This window comes from Canis lupus, chromosome 23, assembly GCF_003254725.2.
Source record: "Canis lupus dingo isolate Sandy chromosome 23, ASM325472v2, whole genome shotgun sequence".
Lineage (NCBI taxonomy): Eukaryota > Metazoa > Chordata > Mammalia > Carnivora > Canidae > Canis > Canis lupus.
The window spans coordinates 4,873,104-4,898,427 of record NC_064265.1 but is presented as its reverse complement, the minus strand read 5'-3'; the positions used below and the strand labels follow the sequence as shown (position 1 = coordinate 4,898,427).

Below are 25,324 nucleotides of genomic sequence, written 5' to 3'. Positions count from 1 at the left end.
TGAATATTGACCACTCAACTGGCTATAAGTTCAAGATATCATTTGGAAAATAGATGTCTAAAATTTTTTTAAAAAAACTACTAAAAAAGTAGTTTTTGTCCAAAGTACATTGATGGAGAAAGTAAAAGTCAGGATTTCTGCAAATGTCAAATTCTTTGTCAGGGGATTCAAAAGATCCTGATTGCAAGTGAACAGGAAGGGGAAAAAGTTACATTAGCTGTGGGAAAGAATAACAGGTAGGGCAGTGGTCCCCTAGTCATGGAAGTTTTCACACATCACCAAAAAGTATTTATCCTCTGAAGATGAGGACCAAATCTTGTGTGAGACCTGCTGTGAAGTGGACTGAGAAGAAGAGCATGAGCATCTGGGGCAATGGAGAGAGAAGACATGGGAGGTTGCCTTCCAAGAGGCTCAGAGATGAGAGTTCTCAGCAATAATCACCTTCTAAAAGAAAAAAAAAATTCTAGAAGGCAATAGGAGTATCCTTTGGTGGTAGCAGATGGCAAAAATAATTTAGAAAATCAGGACCAGTGGTAGAAGTCCTCTTCAACTAGGTTAGCATCTAAATCCATTAAAGAAAAAAATGAGACAGTCCTTTGGTTAAGAAACTAAGGAAGATGCTATAGTCTTTCCCATTTAGGTAAGATACTTCCATATAATAACTAGGATAGGAGAATACAATGCATTTGAAAATTCAATATTTTTTTTAAGTAAAACATTTTTTTAAGCAAAACATTTATACTATTGAGAGAAATCATCCAAAAATAGCAGTAAAACATCCCTACAGAAAGCTCTTAGCAAAAAGCAGAGAAAAATTATAATTCTATATTCCAACATGAAAAACAACAGACACAAAGCAGAAATATAAACATTTAGGAAGGAGATGACCAGATACAAAAGGTGATGCCCAATCAAGGTAGGAGGTGAAGTGGAAATTAATAATTTAGGAAAGAAACTGAATAATTTAGGAAAGAAATGGAAACAAAATTTTAAAATGAAAACTACATTAAAAAGTAAACATGGGACAAAAGCCAAGTCACCAAGAAAAAGCATATTAAAGGACAAGAATAGAGATGAGAACAGAGCAGAAAATGAAGAAAGAGGAAAATGGCTTAGGGACAGGGTATTGATATGTATGTAAAGTAGTCAAAACACACACTTGGGATTTCTGAGGAAAAATATCAAAACAAGGGTAGAGGAAGAAAATATTTTAAATGTAAATTAAAAAATAAATAAATAAATGTAAATTAAGAAACTTTCCTTAAATAAAGGGAGATTCTAATCTACATGTTTTAATAACAACACTGTATTCTGAAGAAAACTGATGCCCTAAAGTCAGCATGAAAATATAATACAAGCAAATGTATTAAACTCAAAAGATCAGGAAAGGATCCTTTGACCTTCCAAGCATAAAGATCAGCTCGTTCTTAGGGAAATAAAATCGGGTTAACCATCAGATATTAAAAAGATACTACAGCAACACCTCAAGCTAACGGAAAGGAAATGTGAGCCAAGAATTGTATATTTTGCCAAGTCGTAATAGCTATGGGCAATTTTGGTTTTGTAACATCTCAGGAAATACTAACCTATGTGCCTTTTTGAGGAATCTGCTAGATGGTGAGAAAATCTTCAGCAAGGTGACAGGTAAACGATGAATGTATTCATCTACAGAATTAAGAATAAACCAAAGGATTATATGATAAAATGCAAAGTACATTGCTAGATATCAGAAAGAGAGAAAAAATAGATATTGTGAATGACTTAATATATATATATATCACCAAAAAATTTAAATGTAAAATTAAAATGTAAAAAGTGTAAATTAAAGAAAATTCATCTTCAGATTGAATCACCAAAACCAAAATCAACCCACAATTTTACAGGCCATATACAAGAGTTGCATCTAAATCAAGTGATTCGGTCAGGATAAAAATAAAAAGTAGATAAGGTATAAGGTCAATTTCAAATCAAAACAAAACAAAAAACTTAAGACGCAAGATCTTAATATCAAAGAAGTTAACTTTGAATAACACTAAATTCATCAAAGAGGAGGAGGGGCAGGATGGCGGAAGAGTAGGGTCCCCAAGTCCCCTGTCCCCACCAAATTACCTAGATAACCTTCAAACCATCCTGAAAATCTACGAATTCGGCCTGAGATTTAAAGAGAGACCAGCTGGAATGCTACGGTGAGAAGAGTTCGCGCTTCTATCACGGTAGGAAGACGGGGAAAAAGAAAGAAAGCAGCAAAAGGCCTCCAAGGGGGAGGGGCCCCGCGAGGAGTCGGGCTGAGGCCGGGGCGAGTGTCCCCAGGACAGGAGAGCCCCGTCCCGGAGGAGCAGGAGCTGCACCGACCTTCCTGGGCGGAAAGGGGCTCGCGGGGAGTTGGAGCAGGACCCAGGAGGGCGGGGATGCCCTCGGGCTCCCGGGGACACTAACAGACACCTGCGCCCCGGGAGAGTGCGCCGAGCTCCCTAAGGGCTGCAGCGCGCACGGGGGACCCGGAGCAGCTCGGGGGGGGCTCGGGGGCGGCTCCGCGGAGGGGGCTGCGGGGCGGGAGCAGCTCGGGGGGGCTCGGGGGCGGCTCCGCGGAGGGGGCTGCGGGGCGGGAGCAGCTCGGAGGGGCTCGGGCAGGGGAAGAGGCTCCGCGGAGGGGGCTGCGGGGCGGGAGCAGCTCGGGGGGCTCGGGCAGAGGAAGAGGCTCCGCGGAGGGGGCTGCGCGGCCCGGGAGCGGGAATCCAACAGCGCAGGCCCCGGAGCACAGGGCGCCCGGACACAGCCCAGGATCCGGCCTCCCCCGGGACAGGCAGAGGCCGGGAGGGCCCAGGACAGCGAGGACGCTCCTGCCCCGAGCGAGCAGATCAGCGGCCCCGCCCGGAGCCTCCAGGCCCTGCAGACGGAGAGCTCTTGAGCTACTGCGGGGGCTGACTCCAGGGCTCCAGAGCTGGCCCCGCCACTGGGGTTGTTCCTCCTGGGGCCTCACGGGGTAAACAGCCCCCACTGAGCCCTGCACCAGGCAGGGGGCAGAGCAGCTCCCCCAAGTGCTCACACCTGAAAATCAGCACAACAGGCCCCTCCCCCAGAAGATCAGCTAGACGGACAAGATCCAGGGGAAGTCAAGGGACTTAAGTATACAGAATCAGAAGATAGCCCCCGTGGTTTTGTTTTTCTTTTTCTTTTTCTTTTTCTTTTTCTTTTTCTTTTTCTTTTTTTCTTTTTGATTTCTGTTTGCTTCCCCCAGCCTTTTTTTCTCTCTTTCTTTTTCTTTCTCTTTTTATTCTCTTTTTTCTTTTTTTCTTCCTTTATTCTTTTTTCTTCTTCTCTTTTCTTTCCTTCTTTCTCTCCTCTCTTTTTCTCCTTTTCCCAATACAACTTGTTTTTGGCCACTCTGCACTGAGCAAAATGACTAGAAGGAAAACCTTACCTCAAAAGAAAGAATCAGAAACAGTCCTCTCTCCCGCAGAGTTACAAAATCTGGATTACATTCAATGTCAGAAAGCCAATTCAGAAGCACTATTATACAGCTACTGGTGGCTCTAGAAAAAAGCATAAAGGACTCAAGAGACTTCATGACTGCAGAATTTAGATCCAATCAAGCAGAAATTAAAAATCAATTGAATGACATGCAATCCAAAATAGAAGTCCTAACGATGAGGGTTAACAAGGTAGAAGAACAAGTGAGAGACATAGAAGACAAGTTGATGGCAAAGAAGGAAACTGAGGAAAAAAGAGACAATTAAAAGACCATGAAGATAGGCTAAGGGAAATAAATGACAGCCTGAGGAAGAAAAAAACTGCGTTTAATTGGGGTTCCTGAGGGCGCCGAAAGGGACAGAGGGCCAGAATATGTATTTGAACAAATCATAGCTGAAAACTTTCCTAATCTGGGAAGGGAAACAGGCATTCAGATCCAGGAAATAGAGAGATTCCCCCCCTAAAATCAATAAAAACCATTCAACACCTCAACATTTAATAGTGAAGCTTGCAAATTCCAAAGATAAAGAGAAGATCCTTAAAGCAGCAAGAGACAAGAAATCCCTGACTTTTATGGGGAAGAGTATTAGGGTAACAGCAGACCTCTCTACAGAGACCTGGCAGGCCAGAAAGGGCTGGCAGGATATATTCAGGGTCCTAAATGAGAAGAACATGCAACCAAGAATACTTTATCCAGCAAGGCTCTCATTCAAAATGGAAGGAGAGATAAAGAGCTTCCAAGACAAGCAGGAACTGAAAGAATATGTGACCTCCAAACCAGCTCTGCAAGAAATTTTAAGGGGGACTCTTAAAATTCCCCTTTAAGAAGAAGTTCAGTGGAACAATCCACAAAAACAAGGACTGAATAGATATCATGGTGACACTAAACTCATATCTCTCAATAGTAACTCTGAACGTGAACGGGCTTAATGACCCCATCAAATGGCGCAGGGTTTCAGACTGGATAAAAAAGCAGGACCCATCTATTTGCTGTCTACAAGAGACCCATTTTAGACAGAAGGACACCTACAGCCTGAAAATAAAAGGTTGGAGAACCATTTACCATTCAAATGGTCCTTAAAAGAAAGCAGGGGTAGCCATCCTTATATCAGATAAACTAAAATTTACCCCGAAGACTGTAGTGAGAGATGAAGAGGGACACTATATCATACTTAAAGGATCTATCCAACAAGAGGACTTAACAATCCTTAATATATATGCCCCAAATGTGGGAGCTGCCAAATATATCAATCAATTAATAACCAAAGTGAAGAAATACAGATAATAATACACTTATACTTGGTGACTTCAATCTAGCTCTTTCTACCCTCGATAGGTCTTCTAAGCACAACATCTCCAAAGAAACGAGAGCTTTAAATGATACACTGGACCAGATGGATTTCACAGATACCTACAGAACTTTACATCCAAACTCAACTGAATACACATTCTTCTCAAGTGCACATGGAACTTTCTCCAGAATAGACCACATACTGGGTCACAAATCGGGTCTGAACCGATACCAAAAGATTGGGATCGTCCCCTGCGTATCTCAGACCATAATGCCTTGAAATTAGAACTAAATCACAAGAAGTTTGGAAGGACCTCAAACACGTGGAGGTTAAGGACCATCCTGCTAAAAGATGAAAGGGTCAACCAGGAAATTAAGGAAGAATTAAAAAGATTCATGGAAACTGATGAGAATGAAGATACAACCATTCAAAATCTTTGGGATGCAGCAAAAGCAGTCCTAAGGGGGAAATACATCGCAATACAAGCATCCATTCAAAAACTGGAAAGAACTCAAATACAAAAGCTAACTTTACACCTAAAGGAGCTAGAGAAAAAACAGCAGATGGACCCTACAGCCACCAGAAGAAGAGAGTTAATAAAGATTCGAGCAGAACTCAACGAAATGGAGACCAGAAGAACTGTGGAACAGATCAACAAAACCAGGAGTTGGTTCTTTGAAAGAATTAATAAGATCGATAAACCATTAGCCAGCCTTATTAAAAAGAAGAGAGAGAAGACTCAAATTAATAAAATCATGAATGAGAAAGGAGAGATCACTACCAACGCCAAGGAAATACAAACGATTTTAAAAACATATTATGAACAGCTATACGCCAATAAATTAGGCAATCTAGAACAAATGGATGCATTCCTGGAAAGCCACAAACTACCAAAACTGGAACAGGAAGAAATAGAAAACCTGAACAGGCCAATAACCAGGGAGGAAATCGAAGCAGTCATCAAAAACCTCCCAAGACACAAAAGTCCAGGGCCACATGGCTTCCCTGGGGAATTCTATCAAACGTTTAAAGAAGAAACCATACCTATTCTCCTAAAGCTGCTTGGAAAGATAGAAAGAGATGGAGTACTTCCAAATTCGTTCTATGAGGCCAGCATCACCTTAATTCCAAAACCAAACAAAGACCCCACCAAAAAGGAGAATTACAGACCAATATCCCTGATGAACATGGATGCAAAAATTCTCAACAAGATACTAGCCAATAGGATCCAACAGTATATTAAGAAAATTAGGGATCCCTGGTGGCGCAGCGGTTTGGCGCCTGCCTGCCTTTGACCCAGGGCGCAATCCTGGAGACCCGGGATTGAATCCCACATTGGGCTCCCGGTGCATGGAGCCTGCTTCTCCCTCTGCCCGTGTCTCTGCCTCTCTCTCTCTCTCTCTTTCTCTGTGTGACTATCATAAATAAATAAAAATTTTAAAAAAGTTTTTAAAAAATTTTAAAAAAAAGAAAGAAAAAAAAAGAAAATTATTCACCAGGACCAAGTGGGATTTATCCCCAGGATGCAAGGCTGGTTCAACACTTGTAAAGCAATCAACGTGATAGATCACATTCACAAGAGAAAAAACAAGAACCATAGATCCACTCAATAGATGCAGAGAAAGCATGTGACAAAATACAGCATCCATTCCTGATCAAAACTCTTCAGAGTGTAGGGATAGAGGGGACATTCCTCAGCATCTTAAAAGCCATCTACGAAAAGCTCATACCAAATATCATTCTCAATGGGGAAACATGGGGAGCCTTTCCCCTAAGATCAGGAACACGACAGGGATGTCCACTCTCACCACTGCTATTCAACATAGTACTGGAAGTCCTAGCCTCAGCAATCAGACAACAAAAAGACATAAAAGGCATTCAAATTGGCAAAGAAGAAGTCAAACTCTCCTTCTTCACCAATGACATGATACTCTACATAGAAAACCCAAAAGCCTCCACCCCAAGATTGCTAGAACTCATACAACAATTTGGTAGCGTGGCAGGATACAAAATCACTGCCCAGAAGTCAGTGGCATTTCTATACACTGGCAATGAGACTGAAGGAGGAGAAATTAAGGAGTAATCCCATTTACAATTGCACCCAAAAGCATAAGATACCTAGGAATAAACCTAACCAAAGAGGTAAAGGATCTATACCCTAAAAACTATAGAACACTTCTGAAATAAATTGAGGAAGACACAAAGAGATGGAAAAATATTCCGTGCTCATGGATTGGCAGAATTAATATTGTGAAAATGTCAGTGTTACCCAGGGCAATTTACACATTTAATGCAATCCCTATCAAAATACCATGGACTTTCTTCAGAGAGTTAGAACAAATTATTTTAAGATTTGTGTGGAATCAGAAAAGACCCCGAATAGCCAGGGGAATTTTAAAAAAGAAAACCAATGCTGGGGGCATCACAATGCCAGATTTCAGGTTGTACTACAAAGCTGTGGTCATCAAGACAGTGTGGTACTGGCACAAAAACAGACACATAGATCAGTGGAACAGAATAGAGAACCCAGAAGTGGACTCTGAACTTTATGGTCAACTAATATTCGATAAAGGAGGAAAGACTATCCACTTGAAGAAAGACAGTCTCTTCAATAGATGGTGCTGGGAAAATTGGACATCCACATGCAGAAGAATGAAACTAGACCACTCTCTTTCACCATACACAAAGATAAACTCAAAATGGATGAAAGATCTAAATGTGAGACAAGATTCCATCAACATCCTAGAGCAGAACACAGGCAACACCCTTTTTGAACTCAGCCACAGTAACTTCTTGCAAGATACATCCACGAAGGCATAAGAAACAAGAGCAAAAATGAACTATTGGGACTTCATCAAGATAAGAAGCTTTTGCACAGCAAAGAATACAGTCAACAAAACTAAAAGACAACCTACAGAATGGGAGAAGCTATTTGCAAATGATGTATCAGATAAAGGGCTAGTTTCTAAGATCTATAAAGAACTTCTTAAACTCAACAGCAAAGAAACAAACAATCCAATCATGAAATGGGCAAAAGACATGAAGAGAAATCTCACAGAGGAAGACATAGACATGGCCAACAAGCACATGAGAAAATGCTCCGCATCACTGGCCATCAGGGAAATACAAATCAAAACCACAATGAGATCCCACCTCACCCCAGTGAGAATGGGGAAAATTAACAAGGCAGGAAACCACAAATGTTGGAGAGGATGCGGAGAAAAGGGAACCCTCTTACACTGTTGGTGGGAATGTGGACTGGTGCAGTCACTCTGGAAAACTGTGTGGAGGTTCCTCAAAGAGTTAAAAATAGATCTGCCCTACGACCCAGCAATTGCACTGTTGGGGATTTACCCCAAAGATGCAGATGCAATGAAACGCTGGGACACCTGCACCCCGATGTTTCTAGCAGCAATGACCACAATAGCCAAACTGTGGAAGGAGCCTCGGGGTCCATCGAAAGATGTGGTTTATGTATACAATGGAATATTCCTCAGCCATTAGAAACGACAAATACCCACCATTTGCTTCAACGTGGATAGAACTGGAGGGTATTATGTTGAGTGAAGTAAGTCTATCGGACAAGGACAAACATTATATGTTCTCATTCATTTGGGGAATGTAAATAATAGTGAAAGGAAATAGAAGGGAAGGGAGAAGAAATGTGTGGGAAATATCAGAAAGGGAGACAGAATATAAAGACTCCTAACTCTGGGAAACGATCTAGGGGTGGTGGATGGGGAGGAGGGCGGGGGGTGGGGGTGAATGGCTGAAGGGCACTGAGGGGGGCACTTGACGGGATGAGCGCTGGGTGTTATTCTGTATGTTGGTAAATTGAACACCAATAAAAAATAAATTTATTAAAAAAACCATAAAAAAATTAAATTCATCAAAGAGAGGGATTATGTTGGTACAAGGTAAAATATATGGTAGTCTGAATAATAGCATTCCCTCTCCCAAAGATGTCCATGACCTAATCCTGGGAATCTGTGAATATATTACCTTATATATCAAAGACTTTGCAGAAGTGAACAAGTCAAGTATCTCAGCATGGGGAGACTATCCTGAATTTCCTGAGGGGGCCCAAGGTAATCACAAGGGTCCTTATTAGAGAGAGGCAGTTGATATATATTCAGAGGGAAAAAAAAATGTAAGAATGGAGCAGAAGTCAGACAGAAGATTCTCTGAAGAGGCTAAAAGGGGCCATGAGCCAAAGAATACAGGTGGCTTCTAGAAGCTGAAAAGGCAAGGATTCTCCCCTGGAGCTTCCAGAAGGAGCTAACCCTGCTGGCACTTAGATTTACCATGGACTTCTGACCTTCAGACTCTTAAGTGAATGAATTTGTGCTTTTAAAGCCACTAGGTTTGTGGTATTTTGTTACAGTGGGAATAGGAAACACATATGATAGTATTACATAATAAAGAGCCTACGGAAAGGGCTACTAGTAATCATGAACATGGCATTTGTCCAAAATATATTGAAAGGCTTAAAATATACCAGTTGTGAAACAGGGATAGGTTTCTTTTTTTTTTTTTTTTTTTTTTTTTTTTTTTTTTTTAAACATTTTTTTTTAATTTATTTATGATAGTCATACAGAGAGAGAGAGAGAGGCAGAGACATAGGCAGAGGGAGAAGCAGGCTTCATGCACCGGGAGCCTGACGTGGGATTCGATCCCGGGCCTCCAGGATAGCGCCCTGGGCCAAAGGCAGGCACCAAACCGCTGCGCCACCCGGGGATCCCCAGGGATAGGTTTCTGATAAATTTTGGCTTGACTTAATGGTGTCTACTACATAGCCAGCTTACTCTGTGCAACATACAATTATAAATACCTCTCATCACTAACAATAATACTAAAAGGTACATATTATCATCATTTAGAGTAGGGTAAACTAGGATACTGCTCCTCACAAAGGGAAAGTAATTTTGCCCAACAACAAGCCAACAACAAGCTGGAAATAAGTAGAGCTAGATTTTAACCTTTGTTCTGTCTGGCTTCAAAACTCACGCACTTTCCACTTTGGTATATTTTAAGTATTCCTGTTTCTTTTAGTTTGATGCTCATCATGGGTAAGGACAGTGATAAAAAGAAAAGAAAAGGAAAAAAATGATTCATTGAATAGCAAGTCATGTTTTCATTTCTTTCATGTGCAAATAAAGGTATCTATTTCTCTAAATGGGGAAAGCAGTATCCACCAAAGAACTCTGGATTAGGAAGTATGTCATTAATACCTAAGTGACCTAAACTGAGATATCTAACTTGATATCTTGAAAACCCCACTGAAATAAACCTGAAATATTATATGTTGCTCTAGAACTAGTGACAGGCGTTATCCATTTATCTAAAGTTGAAATGAATTTCAGCAGGAAACGCAAAGGGGAATATCCCTACCAGACTACCATTCACTGCCAAAGGGGATAGTACAGTATACACAGAGGGCATAATGGGACCAAGGAGATCTCACCAACACTCCTGGCTCAGCACATTGTGAACACAGGGCACATGTTTGAGGGACAAATCTCAGAATTCTTTGGGGCCTTTACTCTGGGTGCCAAGGTTCATCTGGCACAAAAGCTCAAGAGTATTTATTCACTATCTATGCTGACTATCCGAGCTCTTTATGACATCTCTGCTCTGTATTATCTATGCTCACTGTGTAAGACAGGTCTGCACGTGCAGGGAAGTGGCTGTGCTTTGAATGCAGGTTCTTCCAAGTAGCAGAGGGCATTTGGAAAGGCAGTAGCAGTTCCAGGAAGCTCTATGATGTCAAGCAGACCAGGTGTACAGTTAAACAGGTGAGCTGCCTCCCTCCAAATATAGTATCCTCCTGGTTCTCTAAGTTGGCAACAAAAAATTACATCAAATTGAAACTTCCCATAACTGGATAGTGATTCTCCCTAACAACAAGCTAGGAGTTAGTGGAGCTAGAATTAAAACCTAGCTCTTCCTTCCCCCAAACTTCTTTCCAACATTCTTCATTAAAAAAAATTTTGTGTGTGTGTGTGTATGGCTCTGAAAAGAGCCTTTGGATAGGATGGAAGTGAGGGAACAGCTACCACAGCAGAGGACCAGGCCATCCACTTCACAGAGCTGTACCTCCTAAAGCCCCAACATTCTTCCTGTTAAGTATCCCAATTTCTTCTTGTATTCTGATGCTCCAATTAATCTAGGAGAAGGGAAGAAAAGAATAGAAAGGGAAAGTAAAAAAAAAAAAAAAAAAAAAAAACAGGAGAAGGGAAGGGGAAAGAAGAAGAAGAGAGACATATGCACATCCTGAAAGAAACTGTATCTGATCCTAGTGCATGAGACAACCATCATCAGCCTCTCTCACCCAGGTGGAAAGAATAAAAAGAGGAAAATCACCAAGTATGTGAAAAGACTCAAAAAAAGGGAAAGTGTGAAGAATGAGAATTTTCTCCTCAGGAGTCACCCCTTGATTCCTCTGTTGAAAGGGAGTCTGTGACTTGGGTATAGACCAGGGAGTAATTTATTTATTGAGATACAAGGAAATCATGTGGATGTCGGAGGGAAGGCAGCAGATACGAGTTTGAATCCAAATTCCATATTAATTGACTAGCCTTGGAATACCTGGGTGGCTCAGTGGTTGAGCACTCTCCTTCCGCCCGGGATGTGATCCTGGAGTCCCGGGATCGAGTCCCACATTGGGCTCGCTGCATGGAGCCTGCTTCTCCCTCTGCCTGTGTCTCTGCCTCTCTCTCTGTCTCCCATGAATAAATAAATAAAATCTCTAAAAAAAAAATTACTAGCCTTGGACTAAGGATTTAACTGAGGCTTTGTTTTCTTAAAATAAAAATGAGAATAATAAGCCCTTGATATTATTTTCAGTTCTGACTAATGTAAACTAAAGTGGACACTTGTTAAAGGAAATTAATAATTTACGGGATTAACAAAGGGGCATAGGAAACAAAATAATTCAATGGGCAAGTTAGAAGGAACACTGTAGCCTCATCCAGAATTTCCAGAGAGCAAGTAAATTCTTGCAATTTTCAGTCATTTTATAGCTCCATTGAAGATTTATCTACCCAGTATTAACTATGAATGGCCTGATTCACATTCCCTCCCTGGCTAAGGAGTCTTAATTTATTGCCTACCTGGATACTATAAAATGGGGAAAAAGTAATTTTCTAAAAGGAAGTCAGGCCACTACTGTCAAAAAAAAAAAAAAAAAAAAGTGGAATGGATGTTTGGTGGGCCAAAACAAGTGTCTAAGACATCCTCATACAGTGCTTGCAAAAATTAGATACAAGACTATTGGCAAAGGACCAACAGATAAAAGCTAAAATCAGACAGGGGACATAAAGATCCTATGGTCCCATGAATTAGAGGACTACTTGGCTCTTTAAAACAGAAACCGAGCCCCTGAGGTCTTGTTTTCAGTTAAGCCACTTCTGAGGGATCAGAATCGGTTTAGCCATCTTCCTTTCACGGATCTGAAAAGAATCAACACAATGGGTTTCAGAACACTTCCTCTTTTCTCCTAACCTCTATTTAGCAAGACAAACTTTCTCTCTGGCCCCCCTTTCCTTCCCTTTTAATGTCCCTTGGAAGGGGGGTGGACATTGATTGGTGGATGACAATTCTAATTGTGGCTGTATCCTTGGAAACCACAGAAAATTGGCTATTTTTGGCTAATTTGTTACTGTGATTTTCATTACAACAACCAAGAGTATATTTTAACTACTGTTTTTACTCTAATTCAATTAGAAAATAAAAAATGTTTAAAGCCAAACAGCCCTTAGACTCTAAGTCTCTTTCTGTTTCTTTATATGCCTCAGTGGTGAGTATAATAAAAGCCAGGAGAGGAAGCCAATATGTATGTGACTTGCCTTCCTGGATTTAGCTGCAAGAAAGATGTCTTGATTATTTGTTGAGAGCAAGGTGACTTATGGTCTGTAATGTCTTCAAATCCCATCCAGGCAGTTCATGGCCATAGACCCAGATCCGACCCGACCAGTCACCTTTCTCTGGGAGGTGAGGTTAACTAAAAGGAAAATCATTTCCTATGGAAGTCTAAGTGAATGTCAAGTTCTTCAAGGCAGGAAATATGTAGCTGCTCCCAAAAATAGGCTGAAACCCATCCCCCTGAAGCTCAGATTACAGCATGATCAAGGTTATAGGAGCAAAGACTTCCTATCTTCTCAGGGCTCACACTAATATATTAGCACAAGAAAGAGGGATTCATAACCATCAAACTTAATTAATTTGTATTTGCATTTCTACCTAGCCGGAGGGGAAACCAGGGAAAAAAAGGAAAGGCCTGTTGTTACTTTTTTATTGTCAACATACATTGTTATTGCTTCCCAGCCAATATCGTAAAACAAATTGGAAACAGGGTCCTTCCATCCCCGTTGTAAGTTCCAGATCACCACTCTCTAGCACACACAGCGTAGACATATATCCTAAACTTGGCCTGTCCAGTGCTATCACTTGTGAGTGTGAATCTCTAGGGTAGATGTAAAAAGCACAGGGACAGTTAGAGATTAGTCACTTAGACTACTATGTATGGTTGAACTCAAATGGCAAGGCAGCAATTACCCTTTCCAGCAGAGCTCAGCAGCACATGCTGTGTGTCGCCATACCTCCTGTGGTGCTCCCAGAAATGGTGGCCCATGACTTGCTAAGCAGACTGTTTTTGTATGGGAATGGGAGGAGTACTTTGCTTCTGTTATGTCCTTTCCAATCTTGTTTCACTAGCCTGAAAGACCTGAATAGAAAAGGAATAAGGAGTAAGGAAAGTGAAACAAACACCTAATTTTTGTCAGGTTTTTCATACTATTCGGATGTAAAATTTTTATATCTGTAGGTTTGATAAACTTAACATTTAATTACCAAAAGACTTGGGAGATAGGAACTTCAGAGAAAGTTTATTTTATACAAACTGTCCACTTACTCCTAAATGCATTCTACAAAATCCTACAAAAGAGACCAGAAGAAACTCCCTTTGTCAAGTACTCAAGAAACTAGAGAGGAGAAAACCAGCATTACTACTAAATATTCTTCTAGTTGTTGGTAAGAGATGCTGACTTTGAAATTGACCACCTGGCCTTTAATAAGGTTGGAGGATGCTAGAATGGCATAACCAGTTAGCAAGTTGTAACTGCCTGAGGAAAAATATTTGTACATGGCTGAAAGAAACAGCCATAGGGCAAAGTGATGATCACAATGGCCTGACCCACTGGAATATATGGTTATTGGTAATTGATAATGGTGTTCTATCTGACAGGAAAAGATGGACAGCCCACCAATGTTCTGCTTGAGATTTATAGCCTTCAAATTCTATGCCTCACAAAGGCAATACCAGAGCCATCATGATAGGATCCTTTTACACTTGAGTTACTTCCCAGATGCAGATGTCTTTGAACTGAGAGAAAGCAGAGTATTCTAGAGGAAGGATTCTGCAATAACAAAGAAGTACTTACCATGAATCTTCCTCATAGCCTTCCCAAAAGGGCCTTGGGGCCATTAACCAGGCTAAGTGGGCATTGAGTAAAGAGATTTACCCAGACATTGGGAGGTTGTTGGAAGTTCAATTTAAATCAAAGCTAATCCCTAGGGACCCAGAATGTCATAGGAAATAATGAGGACGTTATAGAGGTCAAGTATTGAATAGACTGTGACTTGAGTATACCTCATAGTAGCCCCATCTGGTTCTTCATCTATATCATGTATATATCCTTGGTTACTCAGTGTATTTTAGACTAGTTAGCCTAGCAACTGGCATAATAATAATTTTGACCTGACTCATGGAATAGGTTTATTTTGGCAGGAAGATGAATGAAGGTTTCTAAAACTCCCTATCTATACCCAAATGCTAAGCCAAAAATATAATGACATCCTTGAGGAAATCACAGAAGAATCTACCATCATTTAAGACTTGAGAGATTTAGAGTGTTGATACTTCTCACCTTGACGTTTAACTTGCCAATTCGGTTAGTAGAGAAGATGGATAAATACTTGAGGATGACAAGTAGTAGACATATATTTAATTAGGTAATGACTCCATTTATAGCCAGTTTGTTAGATATGATCTGCTTACTGGAGGGAATCATAATCTAGAGTGGTCAGTATGCTGCTATTAATATAATCAATTATTTCTCCTTATCTCAAAAAGAGGCAACACCGGAATCTATTGCTTTTCCCTTAGCAGAAAGAGCTAATCAACTTTACCCTTCAGACTTAGCATTATTGCAGTGTTTTATATCTGTTTCACAATTTAATTTGCTGGGACTTTGATCTTCTCATCATCCTAGATATATCATGCTGGTTCATCATGTTACTGAGAGTAGAAAGCTAAAAGTAGTAACTACAGCAAGTGACTTGGAAACCCTTGCATGATAGTGGTGAGGAGATGAATCCTTTACAAATAGAGAATTACAGAATGCTTTTAATTTCTGGGGATCCAGTGATCTGGAGCATTTTGGCATATACTGTCTCAAGTGAAAGCATCCTGAATCTTGCATCCCCTGATACCAAGAAAGAGGCAATGAAATCTTGGGAATTTTACAGGCAACATATACCATACTTGTTGTGCTTTTCCAATCTGTTTACCAGGTTATTATAAACATTTCAGCTTTGAGTGAGTATGAGTAGAGCAAGAGGAAGCTATCCAGCTGGTCCAGGTTGTAATGTAGGCAGCTCTGCCATTTGGCATTTGTAACTCAGCTGATTCCATGACACTTGAAATCTGTGGTAGATGAGGATGCTGTCTAGAGCTTGTGAAAACCCTGGTAGGAAGATCACATTTCTTAGGTTTTTATGGATACAAATCCTGCATATTCTTTACAAAGTAACTATTACTTTGGAAACACTCCTGCCTCTTCTTATACTATGGTTGATGCTTATGCACCTGCCCATTCAAAACTGAGATCAACATCATGGACTGTATTACCTAGCAGCTCCAAGCCATGAAGTCAGACGCACAAAGCAACACTCCTTTATTAAATGGAAAAGGTGTATATGGAACTAGACCTAAACAGTTTCTGAAGCATAAGAAAGTTGCATGAGCAGATGGCTCACACATGCAGCATGTCTTCTCTTGGCACACAATCACCCGTCCATCCAACCCACACTTTTGATCTCATGGGGAGTTTCCTACGATTAGAGCAACTGTAATTTATCATATAAATCTGGACATTTTTGAGCTGAAAAGTAGGCCAGGACAAAAAAGCCTAAAACAAGACTGTCCTACTCAAACAATTATGCATTGTCACCCCACTGCAGTGATTTTCAACTAGGAATAGTCTTACCTCCCTTTCCCAAGAACATTTGGCAATGTCTGGATACATTTTTGGTTGTCACCAGTTGGGGGTATATGATGGGTATCTAGTGGATACAGATCGAAGATACTGCTAAATATCCTAAAATGCAAAGAAAGATCTCCTCTACAACAAAGAGTCATCCAACCTAAAATAACAACGGTGCCTAGATTGAGAAGCTCTTCTATAACTACTTGACTTAGGGGAAAAATAGTATTGTATGGAAAGTTCTGCATGACAGACTAGTACCTGGGAGAGTGGACAGCTCTAGCTTTATAACCACACTCAGGGTGGAGTGGGCAGGAAAGAGTTGAAGAAAGGGAAATATCCCTAGTAAGCAGTAGTTTAAGGGTTATAACAAATTTCCACTTGGACTAGAAGAAGAGATGCTAATGTAATGATCCACCCAGATCTCTGAATGGAGGGTCATGTCCTTGGAAGGAACAAGGTTAGAAAACTTCAAAGAGATCTGAGGAAAATATATATTAATGTGCCACTAGTAAATCAACATTGTAAATGGGCATCAGGATCCCAATGCAGAAGAGGCTCTTAATTAACAAGAGGCATATTTGAGTCTTTCAGTTAACCAAATTCTGTTGAGCAGCCCAGGTTCCCCAGTGAGAGTCTCAAGATGTAGCCATAGTAACAGAGACGGTGACTGTACAAAGGTAAAAAAAAAAGAAAAGAAAAGAAAAAAAAGCAAGATTGTCTTTCTTTCCAAGTTCAACTGGATACCCCCTTTGTTCAGTGCCTGATTTACTCTACTTCACTAATAGTAGTAACCATTCAGCAGCTGTGAATAGGGTACCATACTCTGAGAAGCTCAGCAACTTTCCTGGTGGTGAGGTGATTACATTGAATCCTTTCAATTATAGAAGAGCCAGTAATTTGTTCTCATTCTAAATAATGTGTAGATTGGACCCAAATTTTCTTTACCTGACAAATATGCTTCTGCCAGCATATTCAAAAGTCTTATAGCATTAATATGGTATCATGCAAATGATGCTTTCAATCAAAAAATATAATGAAATGAACGAAACAAAAACAGAAACCTGATGCCTATGGGATTTAATTTTATTTAATGTACCCCATCTTCCAGAAACAGCTTGTGTCAAACAATGTAACCTACTAGAAAGTTAGTCATAACACCAGCTGGGAAATAACACCATGCAAGTTCAGGGCAGAGATCTAGAGGAAATAGCTTATATTCTAAACTAAAGATAAACATATGGTGATTTTTTTTTAAGCCAGATTTTTTTTAAGGTCCATGAATCAGAGAGTTCAGGAGGAAATTACAATTAAAATGTTGCATCTACTATATTGTATATTATCTTTATATCTTGATTTTCCATAAGCCAAGCTAACCTCTTGCTCATAAAATATTTTGTTCTTTCTTATTTACTCACCATATATAATAATGTATCCTATACCATTTTATAAGTGACTTTCTATTAGACACTATATCTTACTTTTCTTTGTTTCCTCAGTACTTAGCAGACAGTGGAGGCACTCAGTAAATATGTATTTAATAAATGCATGAATAAATAAACAGTTAAGTCAATAAATAATAAATAAAGCCGAATCGGATATTTTCATTTTTTTCAAATGACCTCATAGGAAATTTGCCTTCATCTGTGCATGTTCTTACCCAAGCCAGGAATGACTTCATGCTAGAAGCATTATTATGTAAAGGATATAGTCACTTGTTTTCATTGATTTTACTGTCCACTTTTAGAGAAACAAATGAATAATAGAAATGCACTGCTCAGGCTTTTATCACATTACCTATTCACTGTGACTTGCTGTTGGATAAGAATCTAAATTATTTCAGCATAATCAGAATGCCAATGATTATAAAACTAAATAATTCTAAAATGTATCCTACCACCCCTACAGTTATACTGTTTATAACTATCATCTATCTATCTATCTATCTATCTATCTATCTATCTATCACTTCTATCCTCTACCTATCTGTCTGTCTCTTTTAGGGGCAACCAGCACCGAGTAAGCAGGCAATAATCACATAATATCACTTCCAAACACAAAATTCTGTGACACTTGAAACACTGTTTCTTTTATGATCTCTCTGCTTTCAAAAAAACTCTTAATCACTGCAATCAGATGTGATCGATAAATCAAAATAGAGGAAAGATTCTTTGAACTAAACTTTGGCTCAGCAGAGTTATAAATAAACAAACAAATGAGTGAATGGAATGAATGAATGAATAAGAAAAGAGACTAATCTTGGGCATTCCCTTGTTGTAACTTGTTTTCAATGACACACTTTGAGCACATTTGAAGTAAGATGAAATTTTAATGGAAAGATATCTCTGAAAGAATAGAAATCCTTCAGTAATCACAATGAAAGATGGAAGAGGAACCAGATGTAGAGGTAGCAACAAAGCCAAGAGACAATGTGTAGCACCCTGCTAAGTCACTTAACTTTTGAGGCATGGTAAACCACCCCAAAATTCAGTGGCTTAAAAATACAGACCTTTATTTAGCTCACACTTCTGCAGGTCAGCAATTTGGGTCAGATTTATCTGGATGATTTTTCTAGTCTTGGTTAGGCTGTCATGCTTCTGCAATCAGCTGCCAGATTGACTGGTTACCAGTTACCCTAGAATGTCCTCAGCAGGATGCCTTGGGAATTTTGCAGCAGACTATTTCAGACTTGTTCACATAGCAACAAGAAAGCTATCACAAGCATGCAAAGCCTCTTGAGGCCTAGGTTAGCAACTGTCATAGCATCATTTTGCTGCATTATACTGGTAAAAGAAAGTCATGTCAGTTCAGATTCAAGAAGAAGAAAAATAGAGTTCACACTTTGATGAGAGGAACTGCAAAGTCATATTGCAAAGAACATGGTTATAGACAGGGCTGAGGGATGGTGGTCATTTGTTTTTGCAATTTACTGCCCCTCTGTCCAGAGAGCAAGCTGACTGATTTACAGCATGGCTGGCAATTAATGGCTAATATCATAAAGAGTCTCATCTTAATGAATTAATGGATAGAATCTGGACTTCAGAGTAACAAGTAACCCATGCAACAAGATATTTGACTTTGGACAAGTTACTTTTCCTACCTGTAAGAGATAGGCGTTATTATTTTTACCATTAAGACTAAAATTGTCAGTGAGGCATTCTGCTAGAATTTGAAGACAAAAATATGCTAAAACCTGCTATAATACTTGACATATATTCATTGTAATCTAGGTGCATTATGCAGACTGAGGCAAGTCACTTTCGACTTTTGTTTTCTTATGTGTTCAACAGTAACATTCCAACTTGGCCCTCATAAAAGTCAAGTGAGAAGTAACTAATACATGGTAGATCAGATGTTGAGTGATGAGAACTTGCTCCTTTATTTTTTTTTTTTATCTTTTTTTAAAAAGAGTTTATTTATTTATTCATGAGAGACACACAAAGAGAGGCAGAGGCACAGGCAGAGGGAGGAGCAGGCTCCATGCAGGGAGCCTGATGTGGCACTTGATCCCAAGTCTCCAGGATCACACCCTGGGCTGAAGGTGGCACTAAACCACTGAGCCACCGGGACTGCCAGAACTTGCTCCTTTAAACCAACCTGGGTCTGAGGAAGACCTCACAGGAACATAGCCTTTTATAGGATGGCTGTTTGCCACCAAATGAAGAGGTTCACAGGTTTTGAGAACTCTCAGTGATAAAGTGGAGTTTAGTCTGGGTGGACCCTTGCCATTTTAACAAAGGCAGTGCATTAAAATGAGAGAGGTCAGGCTTTAGAGTCTGATGGAGTTGGATTCAAACTCCAAATCTTACACAGTTTTTTTGTTTTGTTTTGTTTTTAGCGTCCCCCGCCACCTTTAAATCTTACACGGCTTTATGGGTGACTCCTGCAAGTTGTTGAAAATCCCAGGTCTTTTATTTCCTCACTTGCAGAATGAATTCTGGGATCCAGGTGTGTTTATTCAGGCTCTCTATCCATTCCCATCTTTCCTTTAAAAAAAAAGATTTTATTTATTTATTCATAAGAGACACAAAGAGAGAGGCAGAGACATAGGCAGAGGGAGAAGCAGGCTCCATCCCAGGACTCCGGGATCACTACATAAGCCAAAGGCAGACGCTCAACCACTGAGCCACCCAGATGACAACGCCATTCCCACCTTTCCTAATGTAAATGACCCTAGCTTCCTCAGTAGGTCCTGTGCCTGACATCTACCTCAGCTCTCAATCAGCAGTTTGAACTCCTGGAGAAAGAAAATGGCACGGAGATCTACTGAATATAGTCACCCAGGCACATGACACATATTTTTGTGCTTCGTAAGAGAGAAGACAGATGCTGGTGCTGACATGACTGAAGCCCTATGAAAATATTAATTATGGAATACCATTAGCTGTCCACCCAACCTAAGCTACCTTCCAGTGAGCCAGTCTCAAGGGCCATTTTCTGTTAACTTATGATTTAATCAAATGTTCCATCACTTTCAGATTTTATTGTCTCCAATCCATTCAAATCCTACTTCTCATGGCTCCTACAACACAAAAGCCTATGACTCTACTTTCCTAATAAGCTTAAAAGTCATAAGAGACACCAAATGGATCTAACGGTCCTATACAACCCATAATATGCCTTATTACTTTTCCCTAAATTACTGTCAGCGTCAGCTGACCTAGGCCTGGAGGAGAACCAGCCTTGTTATGAGTATCCCTCCAAATATGTCTTCCACAGCATAAAATATTGCTTCAGAGTTTTGGTGTTATTATTTTCTGCACAAGGCTGGGGTTTCAAAAAAATAGGTTCCATATCAAATTCAACCGTATTTGGAAAAGCTGGCTATATATGATGACATTACACAATTATTTACCTTTGCTTACAGGGCTTTGATCCTAATAAAGATAAGGTTTTCTGAATAATGAAGACACAACTGAAATTCCAATGGGATAGATATGGGGCAAACCCTGTATGTGCAGTGTTAAGAAGCAGCAATAAATTCAGTCATATCTAATTATCATTATCTCTTTAGTAGAACATTCATGCCCAATCTCCTTTGCACAAGCTCTTGATTCCTTACTCCTAACTGTCCACAGTTTGCTTTTCTCAATAATTATATTAAGTTAGATAAATTAGAGTCTAACCAAAACTAATTTTGCATAATATCCGAGTCCATTTGTGCAGAGTCTCTAAAAACCTCTGAGCTATTTCTCCAGGCAGTAGGATAGCTAATTATTTACCTCCTAGCAGCCTCTAAGGCACTTCTGATCCTATGTTTAGAACAGAGAATGATTCCATTCGATTAGGAGAAAAAAATGCCCACAGCTTTCCTAAGATAACATGAAAATTCCATCTATCCAAAGGGACTAAGTAATTTACTCTCTGCAGATTCCTTTGGATCCTGAAATAATGTGCAGTGATGCACAGGCACATGGTCATTATGCCCCAGATTTCCTCGTTTAGGAAATCAATTCTTAAACATTGGGGATATGCAAATTCAATTATTCTTGAACTGCAGAATGATAATCATGCACTGAAATCTGTATTAGCATATCCATGTGGAGCAGGCTTCTCCTCCCCCAGGGTTCTCTGCCACCTGTTGAATTAATTTGGTCTCATCCCTTGACATCCATCAGGTTCTGCATATGACAGGGGCAGCAGGCTAACTTAACCTGTTGTCAGAGGAAACTGCAAAGTTACATGAGAGAGTCACATCTCAGCAGAATACTACAGAGAAGAAGCAAAAACTGGAACAAAATGTTTAGCCAATCCATCACCAGCTATCCCCGAACAATATACCTTGGCAAACAAGGACCATTGAAATCTAATTAAGAAGTTTCTCTTCTGGCCCACTGGGGATCTGCACAATGACACAAGAACAGTGCTTAACTGGCATGGTGCTTGCTAAGCAAGCACCTGGGAGTTAAATTCTGTCTTATTGTTCTTTTTAAATATTTCTGAACTACAGGGAAATTCTATTGTCATGATTCTAGAGAGGCAGAAACAAATTTCATTCTCAATCTGATTTTAATCTACACGCAGAGAAAGAAAAATCTTGCATTGTATTCATCACTCCCCCACTGACTCAAAATCTTCCAAAGGCTTAGGATATTTGTTATATATGGAAATTTGTTATGTGTGGATATATATATATGTGTGTGTGTGTGTGTGTTATACATGGATATATGTTATATATGGATTATATATATTTATATACACGGATATATATACAGCACATAACACTTCCTGTCCCAAGGAACACTTGCTGGCCAGCTATGTTGCAGGGCTGTTTGTGAAACTGTAAGTTTCTATGTCTTATTCAATTGTGATATCCCACAGATCTATCACATACAAAGTGCTCAATAAATGGACAATATTTCTGGCACAAATGGATTAAGGAAGCTAACTTTTCAATTGGTAAGAATAAAAAAATACATTGCCCTCAACCTTACTCATGTTAGCGGCTTTAGATATACATAGGACAAAATTATATTACAGCACTATAATGTCTTCTGGTATAATTATGATAGCATCAATCTTTGACATATCAGAAAAAATACACCTTTATTTAGATCGATTATGAAAAAGAAGTGAGGTTTCTGGTCTCTTCCAACATTTTCCTCGGTTTTTCCATCTTACAACCACACTAGTTTCCCTATTCCAATATTGAACTATTATTTTACTTTTTCTACTCCTCCCAGCACTATGTTCCCACCTTCCTTCCAACACAGCCACGGTTCCTCCAGCTACAGCCTCCAATGCCACCACGAGGCTTCTCACTACTGAGCTAATTCAATAGTCCACCACACCCTCTTGTCTGTGCTGCCAGGTTTTCAAACACTCCAGATAACTTCCTTGCTGAAGAATTCAGGCATTATACAATTGCTGGGGATCTCTGTGTAATGAAGATTGGGCTTTTTAAAATATATCAATGAGCTTATTTTTCTTTAAAATTTTTGTGTACATTGTCTCTTACCTGAGTAAGAGGCAGCCTGCAAAAGAGCTGGAGATAAAAAGATAGAGTTAAGATTACTGTTTGCCATCTAAAACAAGCATAAAAGCAACAAAAGGACAGTGTAAAGCTAGGATGTACTGCAAGAAAGAAAAAATTCTCAGTTATTTTATCTCGCTTATAAACATATCCAGAGAGCATCTGGATGCAAAGGCCATAGAGACTGTTCTTCTGTGCCTGGGGAGGGATGCAGAGATCATATGAGAGAGAAGCAAGAAGTCCTAAGGCTGGCCTTTCTAGCTCAAAGAATTATTTGAGGGGTGGACAGTGGAGTGAGAGGAAGGGAGCGGATCATTGACTTAGATATAAATGCTAAAATTGTAAAACTTCTACAAATAAATAGAGTATCTTCTTAATCCTGAAGTTGACAAAGATTTCTGAGATAGAATTCAAATAGGACTAACTAGAAAATTAAAAATGAGAAATTAAGTGGTCATTAAAAACATAAAGAAACAAATTTTTGTTGGATCCTTGGACTTCCCTTGGCTTCCATGTGGTTTGGAGGCCCCAAGAAGTCCCTGTGAGGCCCTTCATAAAGTAGACAGTAGTGTGGCCCAGCCAGTGAGCTCCTCCATGGTGAGGGACAGGTTGAGGTTACCAGACAACAGAGGTGGCGGTTAGGTGGCAGATACTGCTACAATCAGAGGCTGTTCCAACACAGAAGAGGGCTGTGCTGGTGGGCCTATCTAAAAGAACTGCCAATCTCTTACTGATCTGAGGAAGGCAAGCCTCCAGCTACATCAAACAAAGGCTTCAGCAGCAAAATCCAGTAGAACACTCATGAATGGAACCAGTTTTAAAAGCCACAAGTCCAAGGAGTAGCCTACACTAGGCTCTTCAGAGCAAAACTCAGGAAGACAACCACAGGGGCCGAGTTGACTCTGAGTTGAAGGCAATCAAGACCCTATGGGCTCACCAGAAACTTTTGCCCCTCCCTTACCTACATAGACGAATCGAAGATCTAAAATATAAAGAAATTAAATGTTTTCAGGGTCTGACCAGCTAGAAGGACAGAAGTGCCATTTCCTGAAATGAGGAAAGTGGTGGTTTCAGAGGAGGGAAAAGGAGGGTTAAGTTTTGGACAAGTTAAGTATATGGAGCTTGCTGGACATCCACATAGAAATGTCAAGTCAGCAGTGGACAATAGGAGCCTGGAATTCAAGTGAAGACAGGGCTGGCAATATAAGTTTGGGAGTTAATTTTCAAAACCATAGGAATGGGCTAGGGAGTAAGGGTAAACAAAAAAAAAAGTAGTCTAATGCCTGGATCCTGGGGCACTCCAGCATAGATAGATCAGGAAGGGAGCGATTCTCCTGGTTCAGAAAGTAAAAGTGTCGATGATATAGTTCTTGGCTCAGCAATAATTGATTTCATGAAAAATTGTCCATGTAATTGTACTAAGAGAAAGGAAGAAGGAAGAATAGGTATGTGTGGAGTTATCAAAGTGACACATGATCCACTTCCAAAGTAAGAATATAATAAATTACTCAAAATTATGAATAAATAGCTTTATAAAGATGATATATGGAAACAGGAAGGTTTATACCATGAGGAATAACTGAAGAGTAGAAAACAGCTTCTTTGGTGTGGGAGGCAGAGGGATTGGAGGATGGGGAATGAAAGAATGGAGCAAGAGATTACTCTTCATTTAAACTTCATACAGTTGACCTTGAACGACAGGAGGATTAGGGGATTAGGCCACCACCTGACTCCATGCACAGTGGAAAATCTGTATACAACTTTTGACTCCCTGAAAATTTAACTACTAAGAGCTTGCCCTTGACCAGAAGTCTTACTGATAACGTAAATGGTTGATGAACACAACTTCGTATGTTATGTGTATTATACACTATATACTTAAAATAAAGAATAGAGAAGAGAAAAAAATGGAGGCGTTTTTCCAGAATAAAAGTTATTAGCAGAGATAAATTATGTCTGAGTGACCCATCTCTGTGGCTGGGCAAATATCTAATTCTTAAACATCTGCTCCCTTTCTTGTTGCCCTATGAACTGCATTCCTTTCCTCCAATGTCTCAGACTCCTATAACCTTCTCACTAGTTCAGGAGGACACATATGCCTTATTTTGCCTGTCTTTGGAATTTCTGTGTCTGTGTGAAGTCCCTGTATGTACCTATTAAATTTTATTTTCTCCTGTTAATCTGCATTGTGTCCATTTGATTCTTAGTCTAGCTAGAAGGACCTTTGAGGGGATGGAAATTCTTGCATTCTGATAGGCCTCTTCCAATTCTTCATAGCAGTAGGTGATTATATTAACCAATTTCTTCATAAATGTAAAGTTTAT

The 25,324-nt window shown here is 39.8% G+C and overlaps 1 long non-coding RNA gene across 2 annotated transcripts in view; it reads right to left on the bottom strand.

The window, feature by feature from the left end:
• Positions 1–11,244: 11,244 nt before the first annotated feature.
• Positions 11,245–25,324, bottom strand: part of LOC125753409 (uncharacterized) — a 39,599-nt gene continuing 25,519 nt past the window's right edge. Inside the window, exons 2-5 of one of the 2 annotated variants that reach the window (XR_007405165.1) lie at positions 22,986–23,012; positions 19,892–20,013; positions 13,364–13,488; positions 11,245–12,214 (exon numbers count right to left, since the gene is read on the bottom strand). This is a non-coding gene — a long non-coding RNA (uncharacterized LOC125753409). The remainder of the gene's footprint in view (positions 12,215–13,363; positions 13,489–19,891; positions 20,014–22,985; positions 23,013–25,324) is intronic. The other variant, XR_007405166.1, reaches the window with a different exon arrangement.